This window comes from Lolium perenne, chromosome 2, assembly GCF_019359855.2.
Source record: "Lolium perenne isolate Kyuss_39 chromosome 2, Kyuss_2.0, whole genome shotgun sequence".
In the NCBI taxonomy this organism is placed as follows: domain Eukaryota; kingdom Viridiplantae; phylum Streptophyta; class Magnoliopsida; order Poales; family Poaceae; genus Lolium; species Lolium perenne.
In genome coordinates, this window is record NC_067245.2 from 146,487,833 (window position 1) to 146,511,350 (window position 23,518).

Genomic DNA, 23,518 nt, shown 5'->3' on the forward strand with positions numbered 1-23,518 from the left:
TACATGATGGGTTCTTGTTTAGAGCTAAGAAACTATGTGTTCCAGAATCGTCTGTGTGTTTGATCTTATTGCAGGAATCACATGTTGGAGGTTTGATGGGTCACTTTGGGCGTGAGAAGACGCTACTCATGCTAGCTGACCACTTTTATTGGCCAAAGATGAGGCGGGATGTGGACAGGTATGTGAAGAGATGCATTACTTGCAACAAGTCCAAGTCCAAGCTGAAGCCTCACGGTTGGTATACTCCTTTACCGGCACCTACTACACCTTGGGAGGATATTAGTATGGATTTTGTGTTGGGTTTGCCGCGTACTAAAAGAGGCCATGATTCTATACTTGTGGTACTGGATAGATTCTCTAAGATGTCACACTTTATTGCCTGCCACAAGAGCGACGATGCATCGCATATTGCTAACCTGTTTTTCAGGGAGATTGTACGTCTACATGGAGTCCCGAAGACTATTGTTTCTGATCGTGACGTGAAGTTTATGAGCTACTTCTGGAAGACGCTGTGGAGAAAGCTGGGGACGAAGCTGCTTTTCAGCACTACTTGTCATCCCCAAACTGATGGTCAAACTGAAGTGGTGAATAGGACATTGTCACAATTGTTGAGATCCATGATCAAGAAGAACCTGAAGGAGTGGGAAGATTGTTTGCCGCTTGTGGAGTTTGCTTATAACAGGGCAGTACATTCTACCACAGAGTTGTGTCCTTTTGAGGTGGTGTATGGTTTCAAACACATTACTCCACTTGATTTGTTGCCTTTGCCCATACATGAGAGAGTCAATATGGAGGCATCAAAGAGGGCAGATTTTGTACGGAAAATACATGTGAAGACTAAAGAGTTGATAGAGAAGAAAGGCAAGAGCAATGCTGCAAGGATGAACAAGAAGCGCAAGGAGATATTGTTCAAGCCTGGTGATATGGTCTGGGTACATTTTCGCAAGGATGGGTTCCCGAAGCTGCGGAATTCCAAGTTGCTTCCTCGTGGTGCTTGTCCTTACAAAGTGCTTGCCAAGATCAATGATAATGCATACTCGATAGATCTTCCAATTGATGAGTTTGGTGTCAGCAATTCTTTCAATGTGGCTGATTTGACACCATATGACGGAGAAGACCTTGGAGCGTCGAGGTCAACGCCTTTTGAAGGGGGGGGGGAGATGATGAGGACATCCCTACCACACTACTACCTCCATCATTACACTGTGAAGCTCAAGTCCAATGAAGTTAGGATTGGACCAATGCCACGAGCTCATGCGAAGCTACTTAAACAACAGGTGAATTTGTTCCTAAGTGATACTTTGATCGATGAGAACTTTATACTGCCTAAGTCGTATTACTTATGTATGATCAGGTATGAAGAGGAACCAAGCATCGCACGAGGAGGAGAGGAGCAACTAGACAAGAAGCTGGACGTGAAGCTGGACGTGAAGCTGGACATGGAGCTGGACATGAAGACATCCCATGGACGCGTGAGGGAGGAGCGGGAGGCATGCGCGAGAGGAGGAGATCTTTAGGCCGGCGCCAGGCCCGGTCAGACCGGCTTCCACGCCGGGCCACCCGGTCCCAGCCCCGGTCGGTCGGCTTCCACGCCGGATCAGCCCGATCTAAATCGGGTCCCACGCTTGTGCCAGCCGGGGCGTGTCCAGTAAGCCTGGACGCTCCGCCCGGTCGCCATCCGGTCCCTGGCTCGGCCCAAACCAGACCGGCCGATCCCAGGCCCGGTCGAGCGGCCCCCAGGCCGGCCGAGTCCGAGTCTGTCTCGACCAGATCTATTCTGGGTCGGTTATTTTTGTATCTTTTCGACCTGATGTCGTCCTGAACCCCTATATAAGTGCCCAGGACGCCCCCAAAGTAGCTTTAGACCACGTTTAAGATAAACCCTAGTTCATAGTTGATTGCTTTGCAACTCTATTGAATCTCTACACCCAATTGCATTGATTTGGTGTGGAACCTCTGAAAGTCTTGTGTGATCTACTGTTCCATTGGGAATTAGAAGGTTGCAACTTACCGCTTCGTGGTCGGCGGCTACGTGTGCAAGTGTGTGGAGTTGCGAATATCTTGCAAGGTTGATAGTTGTTGCATTGACGACAGGGACCAATCGAGAGATCTCGTTGTGTCATACAAGTTATCTTCCACTTCATCGTCGTGTATCTCCGCTGTGTTCATCCCGTGATCATCATCACCACCGTTGCTTACTGAGAAGATCGGGCAACCCCTTATCATCATTTGAAACTTTAGGTCAACTTTCAAGCATCTAGATTCAATCGAAGAGTTGCGGAAGTGCATGCAGAAAACAGGAGAATCAATGTGCTATATCTTCAAAGGTGGGGCACGATCAAGAACTCATCCGAAAACATCTCTGATGAGCGGGCAATCGACGCGCTTAGCACCGGGTTGCGGTGCATGGACTTTGTTGAAGAGCTAGGAAGAGCGCGGCCAAGGACAGTAGGAGAGCTGATGGACCTGGCAAACAAGTGGGATAACGGTGAGGACGCAGCTAGCAATAAATAGGCGAGGTCACTCGTAGAAGATCGAGCAAGGCGTTGAAATGATCGCAGGCGACAGAGACGTAACTACGATGACTATGGCCAGTCTGCGCAAGTCGTGGGTGGCTTCACAAGCAAACGTGAAATAAGAGATGATTACCGCAACAACGGTTATCGAGGCGGCAATCGGGACGAGCCAAATTCCAGTAGGAAGGCGTATAAGCCTAGACCAAGGTTCTAGCAGCAGCTTGAAATGACAGAGGAGCAGACGCTTAACGCATGATGTACTATGCACTATTACATCAACGACGAAGGACGCATACAGTCGAATAATTTGTTGAAGGACTGCAGGACTTTTCAGCGGATGCTTCCAGTCTTCAGGAGATCAAATCAGAACGCTCCAAGGCAATGTATCGCTAGGGCGCCTGGGTCGGTTGCTTTCAACGCACCCTCTCCGCCACCACTACCTCCACAAAATCAGTTGCTAGCGATACAGGTAGCTCCGACAAATAACAGAAACCAACCAAATGGATATACCGACTCTAGAGGAGCAGATAATATGATCCAGAAGAGCAGGCCACCCAATAGGCAGCAAAAGATAATCACCCGACAAGTCAACCTCGCAATCCAGGCACCACCGCCCACGTCGGAGTATCTCGACTGGTCAGATCAATACATCAGGTTTGGCAGGGAGTATCACCCTTACAAGATCCCTGTCAGAGCACCAGGTTTGGTACTCGATGCTCAGATCGGCAGGTATGACTGTAGTAGAGTATTCCTCGATGCAGGGAGCAACCTTTATTTGATCTACGCTAAAAAAAATTGCGAGCAATGAACATCCCTCTCAATAGTCTGACACCCTGGGATACTGGGTTCCATGGAATAATTCCGGGAAAACCAGAGATTCCCTTGGGGAAGATTTGGCTTGATGTAGTCTTCAGGATGAGGGAAAACTTTAGAAGACAAAAGCCGGAGTTTGAAGTCATGGATTTTTCATCACAGTATCACGCGATACTAGGTAGGCATGCATATTTTCGGTTCATGGTACCTCCTCTTGAAGATACCAGGACCCAACAGAATTATCACTGTCAAAGGAAACCTTCGCTCGCTCTGACACATGCAATAGGGAGTTCCATAAAATATCACAAACCTTCGGGATGCACGCATAATTCTTACAAATCCAGAGTGCAGTCGATCATGAGGTATCCCCATACATATGTCGGGCTTTACCCCATCAAGCATTTGATGTTGACAACGACACGAAGAAAATACAAATTCACCCTTCCGACTCGACAAAGATGGCGTCTGTGGCCACAAGCCTTGGTGCCGCAGAGGAAGGTGCACTCATCGAGTTCCTCCGTGAGGGCAGCGAAATGTTCGCTTGGCATCCTGCGGACATGCCAAGTGTCCCCAAGGAACTCCCCGAGCACGCGCTAAATATATATCATAGAGTAAGAAGAGTCGCGCAATCACTTCGGCGCTTCTCATGGCCGAAGCGCAAGGCAATATTGAAAGAACTTTATCGACTACAGGACGCCAAGTTCATCAGCGAGACTGTAGATACAACTTGGGTGGCCAATCCAGTGTTGGTCCCCAAGAAAATACCAACAAAGAGCGCATGTGCGTTGATTTTACATATCTCAATAAACAATACCCAAAAGGATCACTTTCCCACTCTGCGAATCGACCAAATAATCGATGCAATAGCTGGGTACGAATGTCTTTCCTTCTTAGACGCATACTCAGGGTACCATCAGATCAGTTCGAAGGAAGACGACCAGGACAAAACGGTGTTCATCATGCCCTACGGTCTATACTACTACCAGGCAATCCCCTTCGGGTTGAAAAACGCGGGTGCTACCTACCAACGGATGATGCAGAAGTGTCTGGAAGAACAGATCGGGAAAAGCATACAAGTCTAAATCGACGACGTGGTCATCACCACATAGCAGCGAGATTCATTAGTCGACAATCTACGGGAAACGTTCGACAACCCCTCGACAGGTTCCGCCGTAAACTCAACCCGAACAAGTGTTCATTTGGTGTCCCAACAGGGCAACTCTTTGGATTCTAGGTTTCGGCAAGAGGAATTGAAGCAAATCCTGAAAAGATCCAAGTTATACTCACAATGAAGAAGCCAACAAACTTAAGGAACATCCAGCAACTGGCAGGAAGAGTCGCAGCCTTGAGTCGATTAATCACTCGGTTGGGTGAGAAGGCGTTGTCCTTTTATGCTTTGATGAAAAAGTCTGAGAAATTTGAGTGGACCGACAAGGCAGATCAAGCTTTTGAAGATCTGAAGTGGGTGGTTTCCAGGCCAACAGTACTGGTTGCGTCCAAGGAAAAGGAGACATTGTATCTTTACATCGCAGCCACAAACCAGGTGGTGAGTATAGCCCTGGTAGTCGAACGACCAGAGGAAGGAAAAGTATACAGAGTGTTTATGACAGCAAGGAAGTTGAGCCACTACTTTTTGGAGCATCCGATCGTAGTGGTCAACGAAGCACCCCTGTCAAATATACTGAACAATCCAGAGGCAACAGACGTGTGTCCATTTAGGGAATAGAGCTTTCCCCTCGGGACATCACATACGAAAAGCGCAAGGCCATCAAATCCCAAGTAATACCCGACTTCACGACAAAGTGGATGGAACTCCACACATGAACACCAGATTTGACCACCATATTTATCGAGTGCTTGGACAATGTACTTCGATGGATCCAAACGTTTGGAAGGCGCATGAGCTGGTGTGGTGTTAATATCACCGCAAGGAGACAAGATGCGATATGTTCTACGAATGAGCTCTTCAAACGCATCCAACAACGAAGCATAATATGAGGCCTTGTTGCATGGCATGCGTATGAAAAAAGCGTGCGGTGCGACTCGTCTCAAGTTCTTCGGCGACTCCAACCTTGCAGTCAGGCAAGTCATGAATCAATGCTATGCCATAAGCAACAATATGATAGCATACCAATATATGTACAACAATCTCGAAGGATTGTTTGACGGCTGCGAAGCCTCACACATCAGTAGATCAAGCAATGAGGAAGTCGACATGCTTGCAAACATCGGGCCGCAGTGCTTACCAGTTCCACCCGGAGTATTCTAGGAAGAGATCAAGGAGCGCTCTATCAAGGAGAAGAAACCATTAGAGGTAGAGAAGTCCAAAGTTGAAAAGGCAAAAGGGAAATAGAACTCGAGGGCTACGGCTGCACCGACGATATGGAGGTAGACAACACTGCAGTAGAAGGGACAAAGGAAGTCATGATGGTGGAAGTCGGATGGATGCAGCCATACTTAGCGTATCTACAAAACAAAGAGTTACCAGATAACCAGGTCGAAGCGCGACGGATTGCTCGACGTTCTAAAGCTTTTCGAGTAGTGAACGACGAGTTATATAAAAGGAGCATCACAGGCGTACTTCAGCGGTGCGTCACACCCATGGAAGGGCAAGCTATCCTCAAGGACATACACAAAGGGATTTTCAGTCATCATGCAAGTTATCGAGCGATCATGGCCAAGGCTTCCAAAGCAGGGTTATATTGGTTAACTGTTGTGGAAGACGCCAATGAGATTGTCAAAACCTGCGAGGGATGCCACATGTTTGCCAAAACACCTCAAGCACCGGTGACAGAGATGATGCCGATACCCCTAGTGTGCCCCTTCAGTGAGTGGGCTTTAGATATGGTTCGAAAACTAGACAATTCTTTGCTTGGAGGACACGTTTATATGCTTGTTGCGGTCGACAAGTTTACAAAGTGGATTAAGACAAAACCAGTTACAAGAGCCGAGGAAACTGCATCGGTAGATTTTGTTGAGTCAATTGTTTGCCGCTTCGGCGTGCCTCATAGTATCATCATGGATAATGGCTCTAACTTCACCTCAGGGGAGTTTAAGGAGTTTTGTGACAAGCTTGGCATACAATTGAAGTTTGCGTCAACAGAGCACCCGCAGATGAACGAACAAGTTGAAAAAGCCAACGGGCTCATTTGCAGTGGCATCAAAAAAGCGATTGCTAACACCATTGAAGAGGGCCAAGGATGCTTGGGTCGAGGAACTCCCCTCTGTCCTATGGAGCTTACGAACAACTCCAAACATAGCTACGCAAGAAACTTCGTTCTTCATGATCCATGGCGCTGAAGCTGTGCTTCCAGTCGAAATTACACACGATGCTCCATGAGTCACAAAATATGAAGAGGTCACATCGACCATGGCTCTCAAAGATGATGTGGACGTACTGGCTGAAGCACGCGATGTGGCTCTTGCCCGGGCAACAACGTATCAGCAGAACCTGGGAAATTACCATAGTCGTTGACTAAGGTCTCGATCCTTTGAGGATGGTGACTTAATCCTTCGGTTAAAGCAAGAAAAACATCGAAAGCTCGAGTCTTTCTCGATCGGGCCTTGTATCATCACAAAAGTTATCCCCAGAGGAGCATACCGGATTAAGGACAAGAAAACATGTCAGATGGAGCCAAACCCGTGGAACGTCCATCATATAGCATATACATCGCTTCTACGCTCCAGTACTTAGATTTCATATTCAAGAATAAGGTCCATGGTCAGGATTCTTAGCCGAGCAATTTATATTACTTGCAAATAATGCTTCTTAGCCATACTGTTGAGTCTGTCGCCCTATGGGCCTTCGGTTACTTTCAACCAATCATATTTTACCTCCGTATTTTGGCGTTAATAAAGATAATTTCTCTCATCTTGTTTTTGTTATTTGTATTTCTTTACACCTGATACTCGGGGGGCTTCGATTCAATGCTTCTTCAATAAACACACCCGAATGACTTGGGGCGAAATACTTTTTAAGAGCGTCTTGGAATAACTATTAAACATCGATTTAAGCAAAAAGAGATCTATACGAAAGACGAAAATGCCTCACGCATCGATGAAAAGTTATATGCAACATATCTTGTTCATCAAATTACGTTATACTACAAATACGCAATTGCGGAACCGTACTATTTACAAAGTCATTGCATAGTTGCTTTTTTACATTATTATCATTGACAAAAGCTGAGCACGTACTGGGTAGAAGGAATTAACTCGAAGAAGCTTCTTTGAGCCTCTGCTCGAGTACCCGTACTCGACCATAGCCTCGGGGGCTACTTTTATTGGGAGCGCTGAACGCGCACCCGTTAGCATTAACGGCATCCAAGAGAGCAAGTAAGTTATTCATTTATATTATAGCAATCTTTGTGTGCAGGACTCTTTGATCATGTGCTCGAGTACTCATACTCGACCATAGTCTTTGGGGCTACTTCCATCGGGAGCGTTGGCCGCAGATCCGATTAAAAATTGCAATTACATGAAGGTGGAAATACTTCGAGCCTATACTCGACTACAGGTACTTGATTATAGTCTCGGGAGCTACTCCAATCGGGAGCGCTGAACGCGCACCCGATAGGAAGCAAAGATGAAGAATATAACTCAATTAGAAGAAGGAGTAAAGCTTCGAATAATGTTCAAGTGGTAAACACTTAACGAGCATTACTTCGTCCTTCATTATTATCAAGCAAGAGTTGGCGTAAAGCTTCAAATGCATGTTCAAGTGGTAAACACTTAACGAACATTATTTCATCCTTTACTCCCATCAGGAGAGCAGACATTTAAAAAAAATCAACCCGATAATTTTGGGTAATGCAACACCCAAATTGGCATATGATAAATAACTAAATAAGCTTGAGCTGCATTGTCGTGAGCCTCCAGATGCCATGCTGGAGCATGAAGGTATGTAAGACCATCGAGATCTGTCCTGTGAGGCCTAGCAGCGTAAAAGACTATGCTCTGCTAGAAATATCCACATTCAACAATATGATGAAAAATCCTAACGGACGCGTCAGGTAAAACTCTTTTGCTGAAACTCAGAACTCGATAAGTCCTCCACCGCCCGAGCTGAGTTACGCTAGGTTTCCGAATTCGTGTCCAGGGACGTGAGTTTGAAGTAGGTTCCCGCATTTGCTCAGGCAATTAATTGATTCCTGATCCGCTCGGATGCATCAGACCGATTTACCAATATACCTATGATTAAAATATTCAACTACAAAATAAATAATGAAATATTACCTATTAATAACAAAGAAGTAGAAAAAAGAAGAAGTCAAAGGTTTTTAGACTCGACTCGAGTTTGCGACTCGAGTAGAGTCTTGGGGGGCTACTGACATGGGTATGCCATATCGGTTCCTAAGAGCATCACTAGTAGTACCCCTAAACCCTCAAATATTCAAAGCATTTCAAGGGTTGAGAATTAGCATTTTTATCACTTTTGAGGGGTGAAAAACAGGGGAAAAGACTAGAACCTTTAAACCCTCAAACTTTTAAGGATTCGAGGGTTCTCGTCTTTGCCGCAACCCTCAAACCCTCAAACTGTTATTTGACATATCACAATTATCACTAGAAAAACACATTCAACCTTGAAACAAACTAGGACATGAAGATCATTGATGCATGGTTTAATAGTTCACATCACAAAATCATCATCTTCCCCCTCTCATAGGCACCGTCACCAAAAAGGTCCACCTCCGCGTCTTGGAGAAGCCCCATGAATGGCGTCGTCGTTGTGGGCATCACATCAAGCACCTCGTGCACGACGGGTGGAGGGTCGGCGATTGTGGGCGCCAGCGCGGCCTTCTTCCGCGAGGTGGTCTTCTTGACGGCGGGCTTGGCGCCCGCAGGCTTCTTCGGCCCAAGTGCCGCCGTCTTCCTACGACCTTTTGTGGTGGGCGGGCGGGGCAGCCGGGGCGACGGGCGGGGCTAGGATGGTGGCGGGCTGCGGCTGGATGACGTGCTGCCCAGCACGCCACCGTTTCACGCCGACGTGGGTGGTGGCGACCACCGCGGCCACCTCCGCACCGCTCGGGAGGGGCGGGTGCTCCACCACGGTCGCGCGGGTGGGGATTGGGGGCGGGGCAGCGAGGGTGGAGGCAGGGGCGGTGACGGAGGAGGCAGGTGGGAGGGCGGAGGTGATGTAGCCCCGCTCACCGACGACTCTACACCAAGACCAACAAGGTCCCCAAGTGGACCAATGACACGGGCTCGAATCAAAGCGCTACATGATAAGGTGAACTCGCTCCTCACTACCCTCGATCTCGATACCCCATTGGATGGATTGCTACCTCATGCCGACACGCTTTGTGTTATTAGGTACAAGGCACATCAAGATCCCGGAGAGGAGGACACACCATGGTCAAGAGGAGGAGAGGAGCAGCTAGACGAGAAGATGCTCGTGGAGCTGGACCCGACGTCATCCGGAGCGCGCCAAAGAAGAGAAGGAGCCACCCGGTCCAGGACCCGGTCTGACCGGACCCCTGACCGGGCACCCCGTTCGAAACCGGGAACTACGCTGACTGCGACCGGGCGCACTACTGAGCCGCCGAGACCCTCCCCAGTCGACCTCCGGTCCAGGACCCGGTTTGGACCGGGCGCCCCGGTCCCAGGGCCGGTCTGACCGGGCGCCTGACCGGATTCGTCGAGATGCCTTGTTAAAACTGCTTAAGTCGTGTACTTCCTATGTTTTCGCCATGTGTCGTCTTGTACGCCTATATAAGGACCTAGGATGCCCCCTTTACCTCTTTAGCCAAGATTTAGGCTTAAACATAAATTTGACCTTTGTCTCCCTAGGGTTTCATCCCCTTTGTATCAAGGCACTCTTGTGGATTTCTACTCTTCATGGATGATTCAAGGCTTCTACCTCTTTCATCCAAGTTCTAGTTGGATCTCCTCACCAATCTCTCACCTCTTAGATTCTACCCAAGGGTCTCTCTAAGAAGTGGTTCTATTGGCTTGGTCTAACCTACCAAGGGAGTAAATTAGTTTGTGTTGGGTTGTGTGTGTGTTCTTGTTTGGATCTTGTGTTCCTCATCCTCTTCCCCCTCATTCATCCACCCCCATTGGTCAAATTCGTGGGATCTGGGCACATCCTAGCCCCTAGGCCTTATCAAAAGGTATCAGCAGCTCTTGGTTTGCCCGGATTTGACCTCCATCCCTCCAATTTCGCCCCAAAATTTTTTCCAAAAAATTCCCAAAAAATAGCCCTAAATTGCCTTTGGTCAGATCTGTGATTTTGTTGAGTTTTTGGTGGTTTTGATCCGTGGATTTGGTGTTGTTAGTGTTGATCTACTATTTCCCCCACCTTTTAGCCTCCAATTCCATCGTTTCCCTTCGATTTGCTCTTTTGGTTTTGGTTTGGGGAAGAACAGGAGAGAGAAACACGAGCAGCCGATTGAGCAACCAGTTGACCGGACCCCAGACCGGACCCGCCGGCCCAGCACCCGGCCGACCGGGCGCCAAACCGGAGACACCGGCCCCAGGCCCGGTCAGACCGGCCACAGGACCGGGCACGACTGCTAACACCACCGCCGACCACCACCACCACCACCATCATCGCAAGTTGTGTGTTCATCACCGCCTATACATCTTAGGTATAACTTGCATTTCCCTTGTAACCCCTCTTCCTTTTGCGATCTATCCTATCGAGCATTGCTTATCAAGTGTTGTGAGACATTGCACGTGGCCCCGATTGTGAGGTGTGTGTGTAGTGTGGAGTCAAGCTTATAAGCAAGAGCTCGTGTGGCAAAAGAGTAAAAGCGAGGCTAACGCTAACATAGTGCGAGAAAAAGAAAGAAAAAAAAACACAAAAAGAGTGCAAGTAGCACCATACATACAAAAAGAGTGCAAGTAGCACCATACATACAAAAGAGTGCAAGTGCCACCGTATACAAAAGAGTGAAAAGCTTTTAAGCAAACGAGAGAGAAGAGAAGAGAGGCCGCGTGTGAATCTTGTTGTCTCTCAAGTTACAACCAAGCTTTGATCTCTTCTTGTGTTAGTGTGACATCGAGCATTGCTTTTTCCTTTTTTCCGCTCACTTTTTGGTCGCACTAACCCCGCTTATCCCGCGTGTGCGTTCCACAACTTTTCCGTGTTTATAGTGATCTCCACTTCGACACTTGATTTTTGGAGCTTACCCACTTTTAACAATACACTTGATCTCGGATTTCATCATTTGGTTTTCCACCACCACACCCACCACCATATTTGCTAGCTTTTGCGTGTGTTTTTGTGTGTGTAACCCAACACAAGTCGATTTGCTCTTGGTATCGTTAGTTGACCCAATTCCATCACTTCAAGCACAAGTTCAACATGCCCAAGTTCAAGGGTGAAGACGATGCCGAGGCCTACCTCTCATGGGCACTCAAGGTTGACAAAATCTTCCGCATCCACAACTACTCCGGTCCCAAGAAAGTGGCCATGGAGTCTCTTAAGTTTGAAGATTACGCCAACACTTGGTGGGAGCAAGTAGTCACTCTAAGGGAAGAAAAGGGTGAACCACCAATTGACACTTGGGAAGAAATGAAGGAAGAGATGCAAGCTCGCTTTGTCCCAACTCACTACACCACCGACCTCTTCAACAAACTCCAAAAATTGAAGCAAGGCACCAAGACCGTTGAGGAGTTCTTCAAGGAGATGGAGTTAACTATGATGCGAGCTAACATCCAAGAGTCCGAGAACCAAACCATTGCAAGGTTCTTCAATGGCCTCAACTACCCCATCAAGAGAATAGTGGAATTCCAACAATATTCCAACATGGTTGAGTTGGTTCACCAAGCCTCCAAAGCCGAGCGCCAAGTGAATGAGGACATCAAGTACTCCAAGACCAGGTCATACTTCACCTCCAAGCTCGCTACATCAACTCCTACAACAAGTGTCAAGCCCACCGTGTCCTCTACACCATCCAAGCAACTGACTATCCAAAGTCGCATGAAGCAAACGGTGTCCTCCACCGCCTCCTCAAAGGCCTCTACGGGAACCTCTAATGTCACTTGCTTCAAGTGTGGCACACAAGGCCACAAATCCTTTGAGTGCAAGAATACCAAGGTCATGATCATCATGGAGAATGGCGACATAGAGACGCTAAGTGAAGGTGAATATGAAGCCCTTGTGCAAGCCGCCATCGCCAATGAAGAAGATTACGATGAAGAAAGTGGAGAAGACCATCTCTTATGTGTGCATGACCCAAGCCCCTCGCTTGTGGTAACAAGGGTGCTAACAACTCAACCTCAAGCTATGGAAGACCAACGGTGCAACATCTTCCAAACCCGTGCCGGTATTGGTGGCAAGTCAATCAAGGTCATCATCGACGGGGGAAGTTGTCACAACCTCGCAAGCACCGAGTTGTGTGAGAAGCTCAACCTCACGCTTCGCAAGCATCCTCATCCTTACCATGTCCAATGGTTAAGTGACAAGGGCAATGTCAAGATACAACATACCGTCACCGTCAACTTCAAGATCGGCCCCTATGAAGATATTATTGAGTGTGACGTGGTGCCCATGACAGTGTGCCACATGTTGCTTGGCCGCCCATGGAAATTTGACAAGAAGGCTATACATGACGGATTCTCCAATGCATACACCTTCACGGTCAAGGATAAGAAGTTTGAGCTTCGCCCAATGACTCCTAGCCAAATCATCACGGACAATGCGAAGGCTTTAGCGAGGGCACAACAACACAACCACCATAGTGAGTTGAGAGGAGAGGGAGCGACCCACCAAAAGGAGAGTGGGCGCCACAAGCCTTACATGAGTGAGAGAAAGAGCGTCCTCCTAGCCACCAAAAGCGAGTGGAGAGAAGTGCAAGAAAACCCATCCACCACATTGCACTATGTGCTCATTTGCAAGGGACCGTCATCGGAGACTAACGACTTAACCAACATTCCTTCGTCTTTGTTGTCTCTTTTGAAGGAGTTTCAAGACGTCTTCCCCGACGAGCTACCTCATGGCCTTCCACCGCATAGGGGCATCGAGCACTGCATCGATCTCATACCCGGCGCTCCCCTTCCAAACCGCGCCGCCTACCACACCAACCCCGAAGACACAAAGGAGATTCAACGCCAAATACAAGATCTCCTCGCTAAAGGGTACGTCCGAGAAAGTCTTAGCCCTTGTGCCGTTCCCGTGATTCTTGTTCCTAAACCGGATGAGACGCAACGAATGTGTATGGATTGCCGCCCCATCAATGCCATTACCGTTCGTTACCGCCATCCCATTCCGTGTTTAGATGACATGCTTGATGAGTTGAGTGGAGCCACGATTTTCTCTAAAGTCGATTTGCGTAGTGGCTACCACCAAATCCGCATGGCAATTGGTGATGAATGGAAGACGGCATTCAAGACCAAACTTGGTCTCTATGAATGGCTTGTCATGCCATTTGGTCTTTCCAATGCTCCATCAACTTTCATGCGCCTCATGAATCACATCTTGCGACCTCGCATTGGCAAGAGTGTGGTTATCTATTTTGATGATATTCTCATTTATAGCAAAAATCTCGAGGACCATGTGCAACATGTGAGAGAAGTCTTATGCATCTTGCGTCATGAGAAGCTTTATGCAAACCTCCCTAAATGCGCGTTTGCTCAAAATTTTCCTTGGATTTGTGATTTCCACCAATGGCATTGAAGTGGACTCTTCGAAGGTTGAAGCCATACATAATTGGCCCACACCGACCACCGTTGGTCAAGTTCGAAGTTTCCATGGACTCGCCGGTTTCTACCGCCGCTTTGTGAAAGATTTTAGCACCATTGCTTGCCCTTTGAATGAGCTTACCAAAAAGAATGTTCCATTTGTGTGGGGCAAGGCCCAACAAAATGCTTTTGATGAGTTGAAGAAACGCCTTACCGAAGCTCCACTTCTCGTCCTACCAAATTTTGCAAAAACTTTTGAGATTGAGTGTGATGCGAGTGGACTTGGTATTGGTGGAGTTCTTATGCAAGATGGAAAACCCGTGGCATACTATAGTGAGAAGTTGGATGGCGCACGCCTCAACTATCCTATATATGACAAGGAACTTTATGCTTTGGTTCGTGTTCTTGAAGTTTGGCAACACTATCTTTGGCCGAAAGAATTTATCATTCATTCCGACCATGAATCTTTGAAGTATTTGAGAAGCCAACACAATTTGAACAAAAGACACGCTAAATGGGTTGAGTTCATTGAGTCCTTCCCATATGTAATCAAATACAAGAAGGGCAAGGACAATGTAGTGGCGGATGCTCTTTCCCGCAAACTCACCCTTTTACTCACTCGTTTGGATTTTCATGTCTTGGGACTTGAGGAGATCAAAGAACTCTATCCTTCCGATTCTTTCTTTGCACCGATATTTGAGAAGTGTTCCGTTCATCGAGGATTTGATGATTTGTACTTGCATGATGGATACTTGTTTAAAGCCAACAAAATTTGCATTCCCGAGTCTTCTCTTCGCAAGTTGCTTTTACAAGAGTCACATGGAGGTGGCCTCATGGGCCATTTTGGACGTGACAAGACACTTGCGATGCTATCCACTCATTACTATTGGCTGAAGATGAAGCGAGATGTGGAGCGCCTATGCAACCATTGCACTACATGCCTTCAAGCTAAGTCCGCCACTGATACGTCTCAAACGTATCTATAATTTCTTATGTTCCATGCTAGTTTTATGACAATACCTACATGTTTTGTTCACACTTTATATCGTTTTGATGCATTTTCCGGAACTAACCTATTAACGAGATGCCGAAGTGCCAGTTCATGTTTTCTGCTGTTTTTGGTTTCAGAAATCCTAGTAAGGAAATATTCTCGGAATCGGACGAAATCAACGCCCAGAACCTTATTTTTCCACGAAGCTTCCAGAACACCGGAGAGAGACCAGAGGAGAGCCAGGGGGCCCCACACGCCAGGGAGGCGCGGCCAAGGGGTGGGGCGCACCCCCCTAGTGTGTGGCCCCACCAGGGCCCCTCCGAGGCTGCCCTTCCGCCTACTTAAGGACTCCGTCGCGAAAACCCTAAAAGAATAAGCCACGGGACGAGAAAAGTTACGCAGCCGCCACCATCGCGAAGCCAAGATTCGGGGGACAGAAGTCTCTGTTCCGGCACACCGCCGGGACGGGGAAGTGCCCCCGGAAGGCTTCTCCATCGACACCACCGCCATCTTCATCAACGCTGCCGTCTCCCATGATGAGGAGGGAGTAGTTCTCCCTCGAGGCTAAGGGCTGTACCGGTAGCTATGTGGTTCATCTCTCTCTCCCATGTGATCTTTATGTGATCATGAGCTTTGTGATCTAGTTTAATATCATCTATGTGCTACTCTAGTGATGTTATTAAAGTAGTCTATTCCTCCTTCATGATGTAATGGTGACAGTGTGTGCATCATGTAGTACTTGGCATAGGTTATGATTGTAATCTCTTGTAGATTATGGAGTTAATTATTACTATGATAGTATTGATGTGATCTATTCCCCCTTTCATAGTGTAATGGTGACAGTGTGTGCGCTATGTTAGTTCTCGGTATAATTGCAATGATCTATTATGCACTCTAAGGTTATTTAAATATGAACATCGAATGTTGTGGAGCTTGTTAACTCCGGCATTGAGGTGCTCTTGTAGCCCTACACAATGAATGGTGTTTGTCATCCAATAAGAGAGTGTAGAGAAAGTAGTATTTGTTTATTCAGTTATGTGATCAATGTTGAGACTGTCCACTAGTGAAAGTATGATCCCTAGGCCTTGTTTTCAAGCACTGAAACTCCGTTTATTTACTGTTCTGTTGCATGGTTACTCGCTGCCATCTTTATTTCCGATTGCTATTACCACTCATATTCATCCATATTACTTGTATTTCACTATCTCTTCGCCGAACTAGTGCACCTATACATCTGACAAGTGAATTAGGTGTGTTGGGGACACAAGAGACTTCTTGTATCGTGATTGCAGGGTTGCTTGAGAGGGATATCTTTGACCTCTTCCTCCCTGAGTTCGATAAACCTTGGGTGATCCACTTAAGGGAAAACTTGCAGCTGTTCTACAAACCTCTTCTCTTGGAGGCCCAACACTGTCTACAGGAAAATAAGCGTGAGTAGACATCAAGCATATTTTCTGGCGCCGTTGCCGGGGAGGTAAGGTAAAAGGTATTCACATCCTCCAACTACTAAGCTATTTCCTAGCACTGTTGCCGGTGTGTGAGTGCTCGAAGCTATTTCCTTTAGATTCTGCAATTGCATCTTTTTGTTTCTTGTTTTACACTAGTAAGGCATAATGGAAAACAACTGTGAGCTTTTTAAGCTATTTCCTGAGTTAGAATTGTTTGCTGCGAAAATTAAAAAACCTATGGAATCTTATTTGCATACTAGTAGCAATGATATTAGTATGAATGCTTTGAACACCATTGTTGCTAATGATATGGAAAATTCTAAGCTTGGGGAAGCTGGTTTTGATGAGCATGACATTTTTAGTCCCCCAAGCATTGAGGAGAAAATTTACTTTTATGATACTTTGCCTCCTATTTATGATGATTATAATGATAGTGGTCTTTTGGTGCCGCCTACTATGGAGAGTAAATTTTATTATGATTATACTATGCCTCCTACACTTGATGAGAATAATAATGATAGCTACTTTGTTGAATTTGCTCCCACTACAACTAATAAAATTGATTATGCTTATGTGGAGAGTAATGATACTTTTATGCATGTGAATAAGAATGCTTTATGTGATACTTATATTGTTGAGTTTGTTCATGATGCCGCTGAAAGTTATTATGAGAGAGGGAAACATGGTTATATGCATCTTAATAATATTAAGTTTCCCCTCTTTATGTTGAGAATATTGAAGTTGCACTTTCTTTGTCTTTCTATGATAGTAGCTTCATGCTTCAATAACTTGTTTATTTACAAGATTCCTTTTCATAGGAAGTGGGTTAGACTTAAATGTGTTTTGAATTTGCTTCTTGATGCTCTCTTTTGCTTCAACTCTTATTTCTTGCGCGAGCATCATTAAAATTGCTGAGCCCATCTTAATGGCTATAAAGAAAGAACTTCTTGGGAGATAACCCATGTGTTTATTTTGCTACTGTTTTGTTGTGTCTTGGAAGTTGTTACTACTGTAGCAACCTCTCCTTATCTTATTTTATTGCATTGTTGTGCCAAGTAAAGTCTTTGATAGCAAGGTTCATACTAGATTTAGATTATTGCGCAGAAACAGATTTCTGTCTGTCACGAATTTGGGCAGAGTTCTCTGTAGGTAACTCAGAAAAATCTTCCAATTTATGTGCGTGATCCTCAGATACGTACGCAACTTTCATTCAATTTGAGCATTTTCATCTGAGCAAGTCCAGTGCCTCTAAAAAATTTGTCTTTACGGACTGTTCTGTTTTGACAGATTCTGCCTTTTATTTCGCATTGCCTCTTTTGCTGTGTTGGATGGATTTCTTTGTTCCATTAACTTCCAGTAGCTTTGGGAAATGTCCAGAAGTGTTAAGAATGATTGTGTTACCTCTGAATATGTGAATTTTTGATTATGCACTAACCCTCTAATGAGTTTGTTTTGAGTTTGGTGTGGAGGAAGTTTTCAAGGGTCAAGAGAGGAGGATGATACAATATGATCAAGAAGAGTGAAAAGTCTAAGCTTGGGGATGCCCCCGTGGTTCATCCCTGCATATTTCAAGAAGACTCAAGCATCTAAGCTTGGGGATGCCCAAGGCATCCCCTTCTTCATCGACAACTTATCAGGTCACCTCTAGTGAAACTATATTTTTATTCAGTCACATCTTATGTACTTTACTTGGAGCGTCTGTTTGTTTTTATTTTTGTTTTGTTATTTTCATTCTCTGAATAAATTCATGCTTGTGTGGGAGAGAGACACGCTCCGCTGTTTCATATGAACACTGGTGTTCTTAGTTCTATCTTTAATGTTCATGGCGGAGTTGAAAACCGCTTCGTTAATTGCTATTTGGTTGGAAACAGAAAATGCTTCATGAGGTAATTGGTATAATGTCTTGAATAATTTGATACTTGGCAATTGTTGTGCTCATATAGATCATGTTTAAGCTCTTGCATCATGTACTTTGCACCTATTAATGAAGAACTATATAGAGCTTGTTAAAATTTGGTTTGCATGATTGGTCTCTCTAAGTCTAGATATTTTCTGGTTAAGGTGTTTGAACAACAAGGAACACGATGTAAAGTCTTATAATGCTTACAATATGTCCATATGTGAGTCTTGCTGCACCGTTTTATACTTGAGTTTGCTTCAAACAACCTTGCTAGCCTAGCCTTGTATTGAGAGGAATTCTTCTCGTGCATCCAAATCCTTGAGCCAAAAACTATGCCATTTGTGTCCACCATACCTACCTACTATGTGGTATTTCCTGCCATTCCAAGCAAATACTTCATGTGCTACCTTTAAACAATTCAAAAGCTATTATCTCTTATTTGTGTCAATGTTTTATAGCTCATGAGGAAGTATGTGGTGTTTTATCTTTCGATCTTGTCATTTACTTTTGACAGACTTTCACAATGGACTAGTGGCTTCATCCGCTTATCCAATAATTTTGCAAAAAGAGCTGGCAATGGGGTTCCCAGCCCCAATTAATTACAACTTGCATTAATAATTCTCTTAACATGCTTTGCCCTGATCTATCAGTAAGCAACTTAATTTTGCAAATAGACACTCCTCCATGGTATGTGAATGTTGGAAGGCACCCGAGGATTCGGTTAGCCATGGCTTGTGTAAGCAAAAGGTTGGGAGGAGTGTCATCCATAAATAATGAAACTAAAATACATGTGTAAACAAAAGAGAAGAGGGATGATCTACCTTGCTGGTAGAAATAACGTCCTTCATGGGAGCCGCTCTTGAAAGTCTGGTTGATAAGATAGTTAGAGTACCCATTACCATTCATTGACAAAAACAAACACCTCTCAAAACTTTACTTTTATGCTCTCTATATGATTTCAAAACTTAAAAAGCTCTAGCACATGATTTAATCCCTGCTTCCCTCTGCGAAGGGCCTTTCTTTTACTTTATGTTGAGTCAGTTTACCCACTTCTTTCTATCTTAGAAGCAAACACTTGTGTCAACTGTGCATTGATTCTTACATGTTTACCTATTGCACTTGTTATATTGCTTTATGTTGACAATTATCCATGAGATAAACATGTTGAAGTTGAAAGCAACCGCTGAAACTCATATCTTCCTTTGTGTTGTTTCAAAGCTTTCTACTAAGAATTTATTGCTTATGAGTAACTCTTATGCAAGTCTTATTGATGCTTGTCTTGAAAGTATTATTCATGAAAAGTCTTTGCTATATGATTCAGTTGTTTACTCATTGTCTTCATCATTGCTTCGAATCGCTGCATTCATCTCATATGCTTTACAATAGTATTGATCAAGATTATGATAGCATGTCACTTCAGAAATTATCCTTGTTATCGTTTACCTACTCGAGGGCGAGTAGGAACTAAGATTGGGGATGCTTGATACGTCTCAAACGTATCTATAATTTCTTATGTTCCATGCTAGTTTTATGACAATACCTACATGTTTTGTTCACACTTTATATCGTTTTGATGCATTTTCCGGAACTAACCTATTAACGAGATGCCAAAGTGCCAGTTCCTGTTTTCTGCTGTTTTTGGTTTCAGAAATCCTAGTAAGGAAATATTCTCGGAATCGGACGAAATCAACGCCCAGAACCTTATTTTTCCACGAAGCTTCCAGAACACCGGAGAGAGACCAGAGGAGAGCCAGGGGGGCCCACATGCCAGGGCGGCGCGGCCAAGGGGTGGGGAGCGCCCCCCTAGGGTGTGGCCCCACCAGGGCCCCTCCGAGGCTGCCCTTCCGCCTACTTAAGGACTCCGTCGCGAAAACCCTAAAAGAATAAGCCACGGGACGAGAAAAGTTACGCAGCCGCCACCATCGCGAAGCCAAGATTCGGGGGATAGAAGTCTCTGTTCCGGCACGCCGCCGGGACGAGGAAGTGCCCCCGGAAGGCTTCTCCATCGACACCACCGCCATCTTCATCAACGCTGCTGTCTCCCATGATGAGGAGGGAGTAGTTCTCCCTCGAGGCTAAGGGCTATACCGGTAGCTATGTGGTTCATCTCTCTCTCCCATGTGATCTTTATGTGATCATGAGCTTTGTGATCTAGTTGAATATCATCTATGTGCTACTCTAGTGATGTTATTAAAGTAGTCTATTCATCCTTCATGATGTAATGGTGACAGTGTGTGCATCATGTAGTACTTGGCGTAGGTTATGATTGTAATCTCTAGTAGATTATGGAGTTAATTATTACTATGATAGTATTGATGTGATCTATTCCCCCTTTCATAGTGTAATGGTGACAGTGTGTGCGCTATGTTAGTTCTCGGTATAATTGCAATGATCTATTATGCACTCTAAGGTTATTTAAATATGAACATCGAATGTTGTGGAGCTTGTTAACTCCGGCATTGAGGTGCTCTTGTAGCCCTACACAATGAATGGTGTTTGTCATCCAATAAGAGAGTGTAGAGAAAGTAGTATTTGTTTATTCAGTTATGTGATCAATGTTGAGAGTGTCCACTAGTGAAAGTATGATCCCTAGGCCTTGTTTCCAAGCATTGAAACTCCGTTTATTTACTGTTCTGTTGCATGTTTACTCGCTGCCATCTTTATATCAGATTGCTATTACCACTCATATTCATCCATATTACTTGTATTTCACTATCTCTTCGCCGAACTAGTGCACCTATACATCTGACAAGTGTATTAGGTGTGTTGGGGACACAAGAGACTTCTTGTATCATGATTGCAGGGTTGCTTGAGAGGGATATCTTTGACCTCTTCCTCCCTGAGTTCGATAAACCTTGGGTGATCCACTTAAGGGAAAACTTGCTGCTGTTCTACAAACCTCTGCTCTTGGAGGCCCAACACTGTCTACAGGAAAAGAAGCGTGAGTAGACATCAACCACCAACCCTTACTTTACATGCCTTTACCGGTTCCATATTCTCCTTGGTCGGATATAAGCATGGACTTTGTACTAGGCTTACCACGAACAAAGCATGGGCATGATTCGATCTTCGTGGTAGTGGATAGGTTCTCTAAAATGGCTCATTTCATACCATGCCATAAGAGCGATGATGCTTCACACATTGCTTTATTGTCTTTCAGGGAAGTGGTTCGCCTACACGGAATACCGGCAAGCATTGTGTCGGACCGAGACGTCAAGTTTATGAGTTATCTATGGAAGTCACTCATGGCAAAGTTTGGCGTGAAGCTCTTGTTCTCATCGTCCTCGCACCCTCAAACCGACGGACAAACGTAAGTGGTCAATCGAAGCCTCTCTACTCTCCTATGAACACTAGTGAAGAAAAATTTGAAGTCATGGGAAGAGTGTCTACCCCACGCGGAGTTCGCCTACAATCGAGCCAAGCACTCCACAACATCCCGGAGTCCGTTCATGATCATATACGGCTTCGAACCGCACACGGCACTCGACCTCCTTCCACTACCTCTTCATGAAAGGACTAACATGGACTTCGACAAGCGCACCACCGCCATTACGCAAAAAGTCATAACATGGAAAAGATGAAGCATTAGGAACTCCATTATCCTCTTCAACTTCGAAGCTCGGTGCGATGACATCCTCATTATAGGATCGTCTAATTCGAGTGGCTGCCCTTGAGGGTCTCCCCGTGCTTGTCGTCTCTCTTTCGAACACTTCTCCAAAGGTATGGTTATTCATCTTCTTATTCTGAAATTTTCAACAAACATTATAAAAGTTGATTTGGAGACATATAAATGAGGGAAACTACTATAGGAACTTGATAGAGTGCTAAACATGCATCAAAACTAATTTTTATAACTTAAAATAAGCATGCAAGCTCACTTAACATGTTACTTACAGCAGCAAAATATTCAAGATATACTCAACCAAACAAAATTCTATTTGGATAATCGGAGGAGTCACATACCGGAGAGCAGATGTGCCAAATTTCAGACAGAAATTTGGGCTGAGCAAAGAGATCGAAGAATCCTGAGCCCTTGAGCAAAAACGCGAGTGAGAGAAAGTTGGTACGAGTTTTTTCGGGAGAGAGAATAGAATGGGAGGAAGAGATGACTTAGTGGGGCAAGGAGGGGCCCACACCACAGGGTGGCGCGCCCCCCTCCTTGGCCGCGCCGGCTCATGGGGGGCAGCCCTGGGGTGCCCCACTGGTCAGCCTCAGGCACTCCCAGGTTGCTCTTCGAAAAATAAGACCAACGGTATAATTTTTGTAAATTTTTGAAAACTTTGAAAAATGCACATTTTTGGGTGTTACAATTATTATTACAGGGTAGAAAAAGATTTTTCAAACCTCTAAACAATCAAAGCATCTTGCAAAACAAGTAATGCTACAGCAAGTGAAACAAGTGGAGAAAGAAAGAAATGTTGTTTAGCTCTTCTATGCATATAAAATATACTTGTTAACAAGGTTGATCAAGTCTTGCCACCAAATAATTTTTACATGTCATAAGAAGAAATAAACCTCAAATCAATCATGTTACCTTATATTGTATTGATATGGATCCAATCACAAGAGTTTGATATTCTTCTTTAGGCTCATATATTGGACAATCAATATCTCCCACTTTGATAGATCTCAAATTAGAAATTGTATTAACTCCATATACTTTATCAATCCTCTTGGGAAAATAAACAGTAGGTTCCTTGTCATCAACATTGAAAGTAACTTTTCCTTTATTGCAATCAATAACAGCCCCTGCAGTATTAAGAAAAGGTCTTCCAAGAATAATGGACATATTATCATCTTCAGGCATTTCCAACACAACAAAATCAGTTAATATTAAGCCATTTTGAGTAACTTGAATAGGAACATCCTCACATACACCAACAGGAACAGCAGTAGATTTATCAGCCATTTGCAAAGATATATCAGTTGGTATCAACTTATCTAAATCAAGTCTCTTGTAAAAAGAAAAAGGCATAACACTAACTCCTGCTCCCAAATCACATAGAGCAGTTCTAACATAATTATTCTTGATGGAACAAGGAATAGTCGGTATACCTGGGTCGCCCAGCTTCTTTGGAACTTTGCCATTGAAAGATTAATTAGCAAGCATAGTGGAAATCTCCTCATTAGGAATTTTCCTTTTGTTAGAGACAATATCTTTCATATACTTTGAATAAGGAGGCAATTTAATAGCATCAGTCAAAGGGATTTGCAAGAACAAAGG